Consider the following 13,794-nt stretch of genomic DNA (forward strand, 5'->3'; position numbering starts at 1 on the left):
GTTACAATTTATGGGAAAACAACCCTAAAAGCATGTGAATACAACTCTACTTAATCTTAAGGCCCATCTAGACGGTACTCCTTGCTGTATAAACCTGAGGTGTACATTTTTTTAAGGAATACACCTTGTACATCTGCACGGAAAATCATGGTTTATGCAACTCGTTATCCTTTATTTAATTTCTCTCCAACATTCCTTCTGCACAATGGAAACGCTTGAAGAAGACCATTTGTTGTGTGTTTGTTTAGTAATAATTTGTTACTGTTAAAAAAATTAGAAGGGATAATTTGCTAGGAAGACAATGGGTGAGGTCATGGATAGCCAGGAGGGATGAATTTGGTGCATATAATGCACTGTTACATGAACTTGATGCTGAAGATCCGACAGCATTTAAAAACTTTATACGCATGAACAGACCTTCATTTCTTGAACTGTTGGAATTAGTCACACCCCTTATCAAAAGTGTTCTTTGTCTGCAGTCTTTCTTAGAATAATTTAAATTAGGATTTCTTATATTCCATAATTCTTCTTCCCCATGATAATATTCAATTAATTTTTGTCTGCGATGCTCCAACTAGCCAACATTTTTGTATATAATCACAAATAAATTCATAAATTGTACACTTTTATACTCTCAATACTTCTGGAATGTCATACAACAACACTTTAATACGCTTTAATTCGATGTAATTTGAAAAATAAACAAAATCGGCACAGCCAAGGTTTACAGAAATAGAACATGCTGTATCCTAAAAACTTGCTGTATACTCCCAGAGACGTTTATAAAACAGTGTAGTGAAAAAAGCGTCTTCCCAAAGTCCAGCCGTACGTCCGCGCCGTGGGAGGCGGAAACAGGTAATGCTGGTAACAGGGCACTGGTGAAGCTGGGGGGCCAATCGTCCGTTTGTGGATTCAACCGATTACAGGAACGCTAACAATCGAGGAAAACTTAAATGGTAACTAGCGTCAAGGAGCCTCTCAAAGATGAACTATGAGGTCAACTAGGCAAAGCCTTCGGTACGCTAGAAGACAGAATCTCCTTTTGACAAGGAGGACGATGAGATTTGGCACGTGGAACGTGCGAACTATGTACGAAGGAGGTAGAAGTGCAAATGTAGCAAAGGAGAGGAGATAAGAAGTTATAATTTGCAGGTGCTTGGGCTGTGTGAGACCAGGTGCATTAACTCCGGGGAAACTAGATTGGGAACAGGGGAAACCTTGATCTATTCAGGCCACGAGGAGGCAAACGCACCACACACAGAAGGTGTCGGAATCGTGATGTCAAAAGAAGCAGCACAAGCACTCATTGGATGGGAACCAATCAACTCGAGGATCTTAATGGCAAAATTCAGGACATCCAACAAGAGAATCACACTCGCCACTATCGTGTGTTATGCCCCAACAAACGACGCAGAGGAGAAGGTAAAGGAGGATGTTTATGATAGACTTCAGACAGTGATAAAAGAAAGACATGAGAGAGAGAGAGAGAGCTGGTCATTCTTATGTGTGTGTGTGTGTGTGTGGTGGGGGGGGGGGGGTCAACGCAAAGATAAGGCAAGACAACCAAGGTTATACAGTAGTCATGGGAAGACACGGATTAGGTACATGAACCAGAATGGCCAGATGCTAGCAGATTTTTGTGCAGAGAACAATTTAGTCATCGGCGAATCAGTTTTCACACACAAGGATGTTCACAAAATAACCTAGGTGTCTCCAGATGGTAATACAGAGAACACCAAACTGACCACATCTGTATTTGAACCAAGTCCAGAAGATCTTACAGATTCGTTCTCGTACTTCAGCGTTAATATTTGGAATAAGATACCTGCTGAAATTAAGGAATCAAGTACATTACAAACATTCAAAAATAATACAAAACGACATTTGTTCATGTTACAGTACAGTGCTTAAAATAATTATATTATTACAGTTTTTTATATAATGATGTCCGTTATTTTATTATTATTAGAATATTTATAATTTTACAGTTTTTTTTTACATATAATGACGTCCGTTATTTTATTATTATTATTATTTTGTTTTGTTGTTGTTTGTTTATTCTCTTTAATATTCTTATAATTATGTGAGTGTCTGTCGGATGGATAAATGGAAAGCTTCTAATCGTATTTAATACATTGATCATTCACACATTTTTTTTCAGATATGATTTTGTGAAATTTATCGTCATAGATGTGGAAAGATGAAGAAATACCACATGACTAGAAGGAAAAGGGGTACATTTTTAAGTTACCAAAGAAGGGAGACCTGAGTGAGTGCAAGAACTACAGAGGGATAATGCTACTATCAGTCCCAGGGAAGGTATTTTACAGAATTCTACTTGATAGAATGAAAACTGTTGATAGCCTTCTTATAGATGAGCAGGCAGGTTTTTGGAAAGAGAGGTCTTGCACTGATCAAGATTGCCACTCTGAGGATCATCATAGAGCAGTCACTATCAAGGGCATAATTTTAACAATTTTGGAGGAGGACTACTAGACAATGCATCATACCAAATATCAAAAGTCGTATGGTTTCAGACAAGAAGATTTTTAAAGCTTTTTCCTATATAAGTCTATATAAAATTTGGGACCCCCAGGGCAGGGCCTCTTTTCACCCAAGGGGTACAATTTGAACAAGTTTGGTTGAAGACCATAAGACAATGCTACAAACCAAATATCAAAGGTCTAAGTGTTGTGGTTTTAGATAAGAAGATTTTAAAACTTTTTTTCCTATATAAGTCTATGTAAAACTTGGGACCCCTGGAGCGGGGCCATATTTGACCCTAGGGGTACAATTTGAACAATCTTGGTAGAGGACCACTAGATGATGCTACACACCAAAGCCCTAGGCCATGTGGTTTTGTATAAGAAGATTTTCTAAGTTTTCCCTATTCTTTGAACAATTTTGAAAGGGGGTCACCCAAGGATCATTTCTGTGAAGTTTGGTGTAATTCTGCCCAGTGGTTTTCAATAAGAAGATTTTTTACAAATTGTTGACGGACGACGTACGACGCACGACGGACATCAAGCGGTCACAATAGTGTGGTTTTGTATAAGAAGATTTTCTAAGTTTTCCCTATATAAGTCTATATAAACCATGTGAACCCCCGGGGCGGGGCCATATTTGACCCTAGGGGAATAATTTGAACAATTTTGGTAGAGGACCACTAGATGATGCTACACACCAGATATTAAAGCCATAGGCCCTGTGGTTTTGGACAAGAAGATTTTTAAACTTTTTCCTTTCGATTGCCACGGCAACCAGAGTTCTGTATGGAATTCAATTTTTTGAACAATTTTGAAAGGGGGTCAACCAAGGATCATTTCTGTGAAGTTTGGTGTAATTCTGCCCAGTGATTTTCAATAAGAAGATTTTTTACAAATTGTTGACGGACGACGTACGACGCACGACGGATATCAAGCGGTCACAATAGCTCACCTTGTCACTTCGTGACAGGTGAGCTAAAAAACAACTTTCTCGTGTGTCCCTGACCTGTGACCCTGATAACACAGTAGCTAGTGAACACATTAGATAATTACGTTTGACACTTTACCAGAATTTTAAAAGTATTGTTAAAATATTTAGACAAAAATAGACCGGCTGCAAAAGGACCCTTTCGATCTTGTTACACAAAGGAATAACACGTGTATACACCTGAATTCGATAAAAGGCAAATGTGTAAGTGTGTTAATATTATTGTTATTTTTGGAATAGTTATGAATTGCCCGTAATAGAACTTATACCACTTTAAAACATAAAACTGGCAAAATACAAAGTACAAAAATTAAGTACAAAAAACAACATAATTTATATGTAAATGCAAAAAGAATAATAAATGAATTCTGTAAAAGGCGTAGGTGTAAGTGTGTTAATATTATTGTTATTTTTGGAATAGTTATGAATTGCCCGTAATAGAACTTATACCTCTTTAAAACATGAAACTGGCAAAATAAAATGTACAAAAATGAAGTACAAAAAAGCAACATATACGTAAATGCAAAAAGAATTAATATACAGCAGAAGAAGTAAGTACAAATGAAGTACAAAGAACAAAAACATACGTAAATGCAAAAAGAATAATATACAGTTGAAAAAGAAAATATGTGTAAAAAGAAGTTGTTTAATTCACACATGTAACTTACATGTAGTACCTTACATGTAGTATATGGTTTCGTAAACTGTACACACAAATTACGACACCAGCCGTGCCTTTCACCCTTTGACGTTTAAAAGTAAAGTTATTGTAAGCTATGGCTTCTGCATATACATGTATGTTAACGTGACATTTGTGTGCAAAAATCAGACAGTATGTTACTATTGTCAGTTAAACAGGCCTCCAGCTAAATGTTACTCACTATACATAAATTTGTTAAATTTCGTTTTCTATACCATTCCCTGCTATAGTTAACCGCTGTTACAAATACACTACATGTATATGTGTGAAAAAGAAAAACACGTATCAAAACCTAAACACGGCTTCCTTTAGCAGGGAATAGAAATTTGCGGAAACATTTACATGTATGATGTAAAAGTAAACTGATCACATGTAGATACCTAAATATGTACTATGCATTTGTAACTTTTCCAAAAATGAACATGTTTACATACTTCTTAAACATAATAAAATATTAATGAATTTATTTAACATTGACATTTTAAAGTTTAGTAAGTTTACAGAATAGCATGTTTACATATACAATTAAGTTATAAATATGATACTGTACCTTAATTATACTTTTATACTTTTTTAAAAATTAAAGCTTAGCACATGACAAAACAGACCAATGTGAAAATACCTTAGTGATAACTGTTGATATAAAATATTTCCTAAGCCCTAACGCAGGTTGAGAAACAAAATATATTTTAGACAGTTTTCATCAAAAAGAATATATTTCCCGTTGAGGGACTTGAGTGGATCATTTCTACCTCAGAGCCTTTTCTTTAAAATTCGCACATAATGTGTTATTTTCAGTAACTGGTACATGTATGTCTGATATTTTTCTGAGCATGGCTATTTCTATAATGGAATGGTTAACTAGGAAATAAACTACATTATTGTCAAAAGTGTTGGAGCTTAAAATTTTTCTAGGTCTTTTCGTTGAATGTATTATACATCTTCTGCACTTGAGCACAATTTCTCGGACTGAGTAATAAAGAAATACCCTAGTAAGTCTGTTTTCAATTGTATCGATTACATAATTTAACTTTTCTGATATTTTTCTAAGCATGGCTATTTCTTTTATGGAGTGGTTAATCACAATTTCACAATTGTCTTAGTATGAAGTAATCTACCATATTTATTGTCAAGAGCGTTTCAGCTTACGGTTTTCAAGGTTTTTACGTTAACTACGCTGTACCATCCTATTTCGTTGTACTTCTTTACATGTAGAATGTACTTACTATAGCCTTTTTGATTTATGTTTAACAGATGTTTTATGGCAAGCATCAAGCCACTATACTTTCCACAAACGTTGCTTAAATATTTAACTGGTATTTCCAACACATTTGAATGCTGTTTACATCTTCCAGACTTGAGCACAATTTCAAGTACTGAGGGATTAAGATATACACAAGGCAATTTGTTTTCAATTGTATCGATTACATTTTTTTGATATTTGTCTAAGCGTGGCAATTTCTGTTATCGAATGGTCAATCACGTTCAGACTTATTTGCTGAAGGATATGTATTGGTAATGTATCCAAGTTCCCGCTTGCGTAAATCTTTGCATTCTGAAAAAGTTCAGAACAATATAAAACATTAAAAATAAACTTATTTTTTTTGAGTTCTTGAATATCTATTTGCTATCTAAGCCATACCATTCTCTTCGGTTTGTAACTTTTTATACTATATTATTGCGAAACATGTTTTTGTGGCCTAAAATTCATGGTTTTAGAAAGCCACATATATAACAAAGAATTCCCTTTACCTTTTTTTAAATGCGAATTTCGGCACATCATTGAGTAACTTATTTATACAAAATACCACAAGAATGATACAAATCGGTGGATTCAAAGTAAAAAATATAAACATTTGAGTGAGGTGTACTCTGGTATACTAGATTATTTTATGTCAAAAAATATCGAGACTGTAATATGCATTTTCTTGATATTACTATTCTACAACTATAACTGCAGTTCAGTTTTCAGTTTAAACAGTTGAAAAAAATCACAAGATTTACACAATCATTTGAAAACCAAAATAAACGTATTGACCACTATTAAATGGTGTGTGTATATTTTTACTCGAAAAATGACAAAGTTGAGTACAGTAAGCCTCTTCAATTTTGTTAGGCGTGAGGTTCATCATTGAAATAAAAATCTTTTATTTTAAAGTCATACCAATTTCTGAATTCGCGAGTGCGAAACAATCTTTGTTTAACTTTGATTAATCACTCTCGAGACTCGTTCCAGATTGAATCAACCTCGAGTTATGATATTTCAGCTGTTTTGCAAAATGAAAAACGCAATGATTAGTTAAAAACAAACCCAGACTCATCACAGTTTGCTGTATCTCGTAGAAAAACTATATAACTTTGTGATGTTACAAGTTACTCTATTTTTCTGAGACCCTGGATGCCCGATATAGTTATTTTTACTATGGTAAACCAGAGTACATTGCACTCAAATGATTATATCTTTACTTTGAATGTACCGATTTTTTTTATTCGTTTGGCATTTTGTTCCCACTTTGTTAAAAAATAAACAGCAGTTACGGAACTACACACGGAGTAAAATTATTTACTGAACGCCCCTCGTAATTCTAATTGTAAAATATGAAACGACTCTAATACAAGTATAACATGTATAATAAAAGTACTATCATTAAATATTTCACTTCTTTCCTAAATTAATTCTTTCTTGGCGGCGCCTTTTTCGCTCTTCGCGCATGACCTTTGCTCTGTCTTCTTTTGACAGTCCATGCTTTCTGTTTAAGTGTGTTAGTAAATATTTTAATTCCTTTTTGCACAGAGGACAAACATAATCGGTATTTTTATCAATATTGTCAGGATTTGGACAGGTTTTCATAAGAACTCTTGCGTTAATTATCAACATTTTACGTTCGGTTGTATCTTTAATTTTGTGTACGGATATAAGGTGGTTGGAAATCCTCTTCTGATATTTTAAAGATAAGCTACAGATACCGCTCCTGGTTGCCCCATTACCTTTCGGTGTTTTAAAGGTCATCTTTCCAGATTTTGTAAGATATGAAAATATCCATCGTACCCCGGGTGCGTTTTTTGTGTGATCTAACATACACTTTGCAGGGTTAAAAGTAGAAAAGTAATTCCAAAACAGTTCCTCGCCTTCTTTTACATCTTTGTTTGCAAACATTGCAATCCTCGGACTTTCATCATGGTTGATTTTTAAAGGAAGGAACAAGTTAAGATTGGGATTTCGAACATGATTTATCAAGCGAGATATATTATTTTCATAATCACGGGTAGCATCAATACAGTATTTTTCTCCACAATACCAGAATTCTAAACAATATGACAGCTCGTTATTTTTTGTATACATTTCAGCGTTTTTCATGTAATCACTCGAATCGAACTTTGTGCAAAGACCTTTATACTCAATAACGAAATCGCCTTTCTTAAAACTTTTTCTTGCAAATACTGATCTTCCGCGACCCTTGACATCTTTCACAAGAAATTTCCAGTTTAAAGTGTTTTTGTCTTCTCGTTGCATTCCTAAAATCATTTTTTCAGCGGCGGTAAGCTCCATTGCCATTGAATCAAAGTTTGTAGTCTGTTGAAGATTAATATTTTCTACTGTTTGGTCTTTTTATACATAATTTAACTTTAATGTCGAAGTTTTGTCTGTAATTTGTGAGAAGTATAGCGGCTTAAAATTTGTTCAAAACTTCTTTTTACGATTTTTATACATGTATTTGCAAGAAATAGGCTTTTATAATGACTACTGCCTATGCTTTTACTGCAGTGCTATCCTCTTGTCATTTTTCAGTTCATATGGCATTGTTTGTGTGAAAGTTTATAAATATTTTCATAGACATTCTCTCAATGTTGCTAATCCATATTTAAAACAATAAAGAGAAGTTATTTCATGCTTTCGCCTGTCTACATTATCGTTATCATGTGTTCGTGTATTTAGTTTTCAGAAGTATCGAACAGTTTTGTCACAGAAAGCTGTAGTCATAGATTGTATTATCTCTTTTTGGTTGCGGGTTTATCCCGCTACCAAAGATAAGTGTATTTCTGACAATCATGTAGCATCTTTATTGATTCCAAATCACATCCAAAGGAATTTGTTCATGTAGTCCCATTCATGAACAATGCGGATGAATTCTCAATGATCAAGCAGTTCTTATTCATCCTCTATCCATTCACACTGGCCATTTATATTATATAAGATCTGTCAATGATTAGGTTTTCCAGTCCATGGTTACATCACTGACTTCCAGCTGTTCATTTCAGGGCAGGCAGAGTTTATCTTAGATTTGAGGCACATTAGTATTTGTTTCTTATACTTGTATATTTATAGATTGGCATTTAAAATGAAAATAACTATAGCAAAACCCGCAACCACCTGACATCTCAAGGCTTTGTTTTAATATAGCCAACACATTATAGAATTGCATTAAGTCCTAGTTTACAGTGAACAATTAACGCTAAGTTTTGCTGAGATTTCAATCTAGCACATATCGTTCAAAAACAAATAACTACAGTGAGGTTTGTATAATACAATAACAACCTTGCCTTTCTGACTTACATATGACATTTAAAGACATTTGTTATATCTTTTTTTAACACGTTGTCAGCTATCAGTTTATATAACACCCAATTTATACTGTCAACAAGTTTTGCCGCTAAAAATCTGCAACTTTTGTATTCCATACTTCATGTTTTTATTTCGATGTAAATGAGATGTGGAACCAAAATGTGCAGTCCTGTTTGGCGCTATATAACCTATACTATGTTGGTGCGCCGTAAAACCCAAATAAATAAATAAAATCTGCAACAGTTTGGAAAAAAGTTCAAGTCACTGATATTATTACTAAAAGCACATTTGCTTGAATAGTTATTCTACAATACATTAGAAACAGTAATGTAAAACGACCATTTAGTTAAAATAACGTCTGTCTCGCTCAACCTGTTTACATCGCTAAAACTATAATGATCTATTGAAAATTGATTTAAAATTAATTTTCGGAACAAAAATATCTACAAGTGATTTTTTAAATTTTTTTCAATGAATTGCATCTCTCAAGCAAAAGCAGGAAATTTCTGTTTTATGATTCAGTTACGTTCAGTGCCTATAATGACATCAAAATAGAAACGCGTCACCGCCCTATGAGGAAATGCAAAACATCTTGTTTGTCCAAGACGTGTGTTTTATCAATAATAATAATAATAATAATATTGAAATAAAAAAAGTATTTCATTATTGATAATCATAATAGTTATGAAATAAAAAGGCTTCATCTAGGTATTTTTGTTCGAACCAACTGGTGTATATTTTACAAGTTGAGTTCAAGCGATGTAAACCAGTCTATTGAGACAGACTTAGTATTAAACTACTGATGAAGTTAATACTCAAGAAATACTGCAAAATGAATTGTACATGTAGTATATATGTCGTATATATGTATATATGTATTAAAGCGCATTAAAATTATTACATTCTTACGTGAGACATTAGAGTTCTGCAACATTGCTTTGTGTTGAATTATTCTAGCATAAGTAAAACCTATAAAACAAAATGATTATAACCATCATTTCCTTCAACTGTCCGGAAATTAAAGACACAGTTATAGATCTATTTATTTATATATTTGGGTTTTACGGCGCACCATTACAGTACAGGTTATATGGCGCCAAACAGGACTACAAATTTTGGTTACATATCTCATTTACATCGAAATGAAAACATGAGGTATGGAATCGAAATTTGCATACCTGCTGGAATCACAGAGTTATAGCAAAACCAAGTGTTAAGACGCCTCTTACGATCATTCAAGGGTAAGGCAGTGGTTCCAATTCTTTTCATACACAGATCGTCCCAGAACCACATGGGGCCAGACATAAATCTAGTGAGTGCCAGTCAAACTTTCACACTGATAATCAAGTTAAAGACTAAATGGATCATGAATAAATGAAACAATCCTTACTCAAGTAATGGCAAAAAATAGTTACAAAATATCTGTACTTATTAATTTACCCACTGCCATTTTTTATTGGTTTAGATATAAGTATCGATAGAATGAAATAAGCAGGACAGTGAAGTCGTCTGTTAAAATTTTGTTGTTGTTGTTTTTTTTTAATTTAAAATAACCCTTAGGTAGTTTAGTTTCCTTTGATTTAAGTCTTGAATTGATGAACTATCAATTTATGCTCGAAACATGACCAATGCTCCATACAGCTGAGAATGAAAACAATTGTTTTACGGCTAGACTTTAAACAAATTGAAAAGTAATCGGTAATTTCAGTTAAAAACAAAATTGTAACAAGTTCCACATTAATTTCTCTTTCCTGAATATAACCAAGAAAAAAGCTTCTTGTCCTTAATCTAAACATTTAATCTAAAAGACTATAAACTTAACGTAGTATTGCTTCCTGTTGTGATGCTGACCTTTGTGCCGTCGATTTCCGATTTTATCTGTTTGGATCTCAGAGTTTTACACATGTGTCCAATGGATGTCAAACATTTTGACCACAATGATTCGAACTCTATGCGCCCTCTTCTTCTTTTGCCGTAAACTTGTCTTACTGCTCCTAAAAGCGAAACAAAAAGAGGTAGAAGAGTAAATGCATATTTTGTCAAATAAAACTCCTAAAAATCTACGTATTTGATACATTCCAGATCGTACAAAGATAACGATAAACGTAGCAACACACACAACGCAGTTATTAATATCTCATTTTTTCTCCATTGTCAATTTCTCGATTAAGCTACTTAATAATAAATTTCAAAAATTTAACATGCTCAATTCGTACTGAAAGGGTAATTGCAAAATGCAAAAAAATAACTGGTTATAAAAACGAGAAAACGGTATCCAATAGACCAGACATTTAGTACCAGAAGCAGTAACAAACACGGAAGTCGCAAGAAAATATAAGATTTAATGAAACAGAAATCTGAAGGCTATATTCGGCGTGTTGCATTTCAACGCCTTTTACGAAAATGTAACACTCGTATCAATAAACAGAGCTAATTTCTACACTATGATTCAGACGGATCATTATACAAACATACCTTTTATTCGTAATGAAATGGTTTTGTTTATCGGTCTGCACGTCTTTCCTGCTACTGAACTATGGACGAGTGTGTTTTCTGGCACAAGCGCTGCTAGGATTTTTCTGGACAAAATTGGTCCACCATTTTCGGGAGTTTTATCATTCCACATAAGCGACTCAAGAATGACATGTATCTTTAGTTCGCTGTCTTCGTCTGAAATTATATAATGCACGTTGCGTTTAAACAAACAAACATAGGACTGGTGTTTGACAAGCATTCATGAGTGCAGGTCACAAAGAGGAATACGCTTTCATTTATCATTACTATAATACTTTAATCCTACAAATACAACATAATGCCTTGAACATGCTCCCCATGGACACTTGATTTAATCTGCGAACGAGTTGAAATCCAATATGACCTGTCCTCGTCTTGGAAATTGACTTGTACGTTATACGTATATGATACACACAAGCAAGTTAATACCTTTCAACAGTTTGGATTTACATGTATATTGCAATGAGTAATATTTCAATCGTTATTCTTTACATTGTTTTGTTTTAGAATATGTTTGTATACAAATTTATGATTATGAGATATGCACGAAGTCTTCAAAAATATGAAAATAAATCCAACTGTTGTAACTATACATTCAATAGATGTGGTTGTAATTATTAACTAATTTGAATATATAGACATTAGTGATTAACGCACAGTGATGTAATGGTAAAAGTGACCAAGAATAAAAGAATTTCAAAATTGTGTTTTAAGTAAGATAAGATAAACGTGTAAAAGCCCAGACCGGAAATGATTTTACTTGTTTTCAAAATAGGCGTTATGAACAGAACTCGGTAATTAATAGATGACAACTTACCAAGTATAGGATATTTTTCATTCTGTTCCTCAGTTGATATTTGGTCTGTACTTGATTCCTTATTAAAAGAAATGACAATGTGTAACGGTCGCAGTTTATGAAATTTGGCCAATAGAATGCTTAGTGGTTAATAAATCTAAATGTAAAAGTCGACTTATTCGATTGCAATAGTAATTTAGACTTCAAACTCAAGGTTATTTACCGTGGAAACCTTCTGAAGCCTTTTTTCTAAAATTTACGAATTTTAGTAAACTATAAAAAGTCGAAACGTCTATATACGTATTCATCATATTATTATTAATTAACCATAGCTAACATCTTGAAATACTGTTATAACATTATACTAATTGCAAAGTGATATCACATAGTACTGACAGTAATTTTATATACTTAAGTAAGCTGATGTTAAGTATACATTTTTAAGGCTAAACATTTTCAGCAGTAAGTAGAAATTAAGAATTCAAGTACAGTACTTTGAAGTTAAACACAGATAGGATTACCTCAAAATGAAGTCTGGCTCTGCTGCGTTTGTCATGGTGACTATTTTCTTGTGTCAAATTTGTCCGGCATTTAGTTGCAGTTGAATGATTTTCGTTTGGATTTGCGTCTTGGTGAGTCTGTTCAGCAGATTGGTAAGAAAAAAAATCTGGAAAGTAGATCCCTCGGAAGCACCGAGAACAAGGCAAATAGTGAAAATTGCAGACTCGGTTTGATTGAGTCTGTTCAAGGCAAACATGACGTTTTGGTATGTCGCGGAGATCTTCGGGCGTTCTTACTTTGTGATGTCAGGATATGCATGTTGTATTGCTGGTTGTCGTTCTCGGTCAAAGGACTGTGAAATGTTGCACGGGATGGCGTGCTTTGCATATTAGAGAGCGGCGGGTTTTGTTTGTAAAACCAGAGGTCTATATCGTCAAAGCTTGAACGTTGTTCGCATTCGTAAGGTACGGAAGCAGAATGCTTTGGTGTTTGATAACTTGGGCTGCAGTTGGGATTATCCGTAAGTTTTATGCCAGAACATATACCTGAAGAAGATCCTACTTTTGTGGAGCTACATCTCTGTGTATCGGGACTTGCTGCATACACCGGATTCGAGATCGATGTAACTTTCGGTATAGGTGATTCCATATGTAAAGCATTTTTCTTCTGAAATGCATCAGTTGAAAATTTGGCGGAAGTATCTTCCTTATGTTGGATGCGGTTATTGTAGATCTGGTCATAATGTTGTCTTTTTCGAGAGGTTGTGACTGTAGTGTCATCAAGATGTGTCTGTTCTGTTGATTGATAAGACGGTAACACGACGATTTGATATGTCTCGGAGATCTCCTTAAATCCCTACTTGGTAATGTTGGGATAGACTGGTCGTGCTCGGTCAACATACTATAGAACGTTGACTGAGATGAAGGTGTATTTTGCATAACTGAGAATGGCGGATTTTGTTTGTAATACCAGAGGTCTATATCGTCAAAGCTCGAGTGTGGTTCGCATGCTAAAGATGCAGAAGCAGCAGATTTTGGTGTTTGATGACTTGGGTTACAGCTAGGATTGTCCGTAAGTTTTTTGCTAGAGTATGTACTTGAAGAAGGTCCTACTTTTTTGGAGCTACATGTCTGTGCATCGGAACCTACTGCATACACCGGATTCGAGATAACATTTGGCTTAGGCGATTTCATATGTTCAGCATTTTCCTTCTGTATTATATCAGTTGAAAGTTTGGCGGAAGTA

The sequence above is a fragment of the Mercenaria mercenaria genome, chromosome 13 (assembly GCF_021730395.1).
Source record: "Mercenaria mercenaria strain notata chromosome 13, MADL_Memer_1, whole genome shotgun sequence".
Taxonomy (NCBI): Eukaryota; Metazoa; Mollusca; class Bivalvia; order Venerida; family Veneridae; genus Mercenaria; species Mercenaria mercenaria.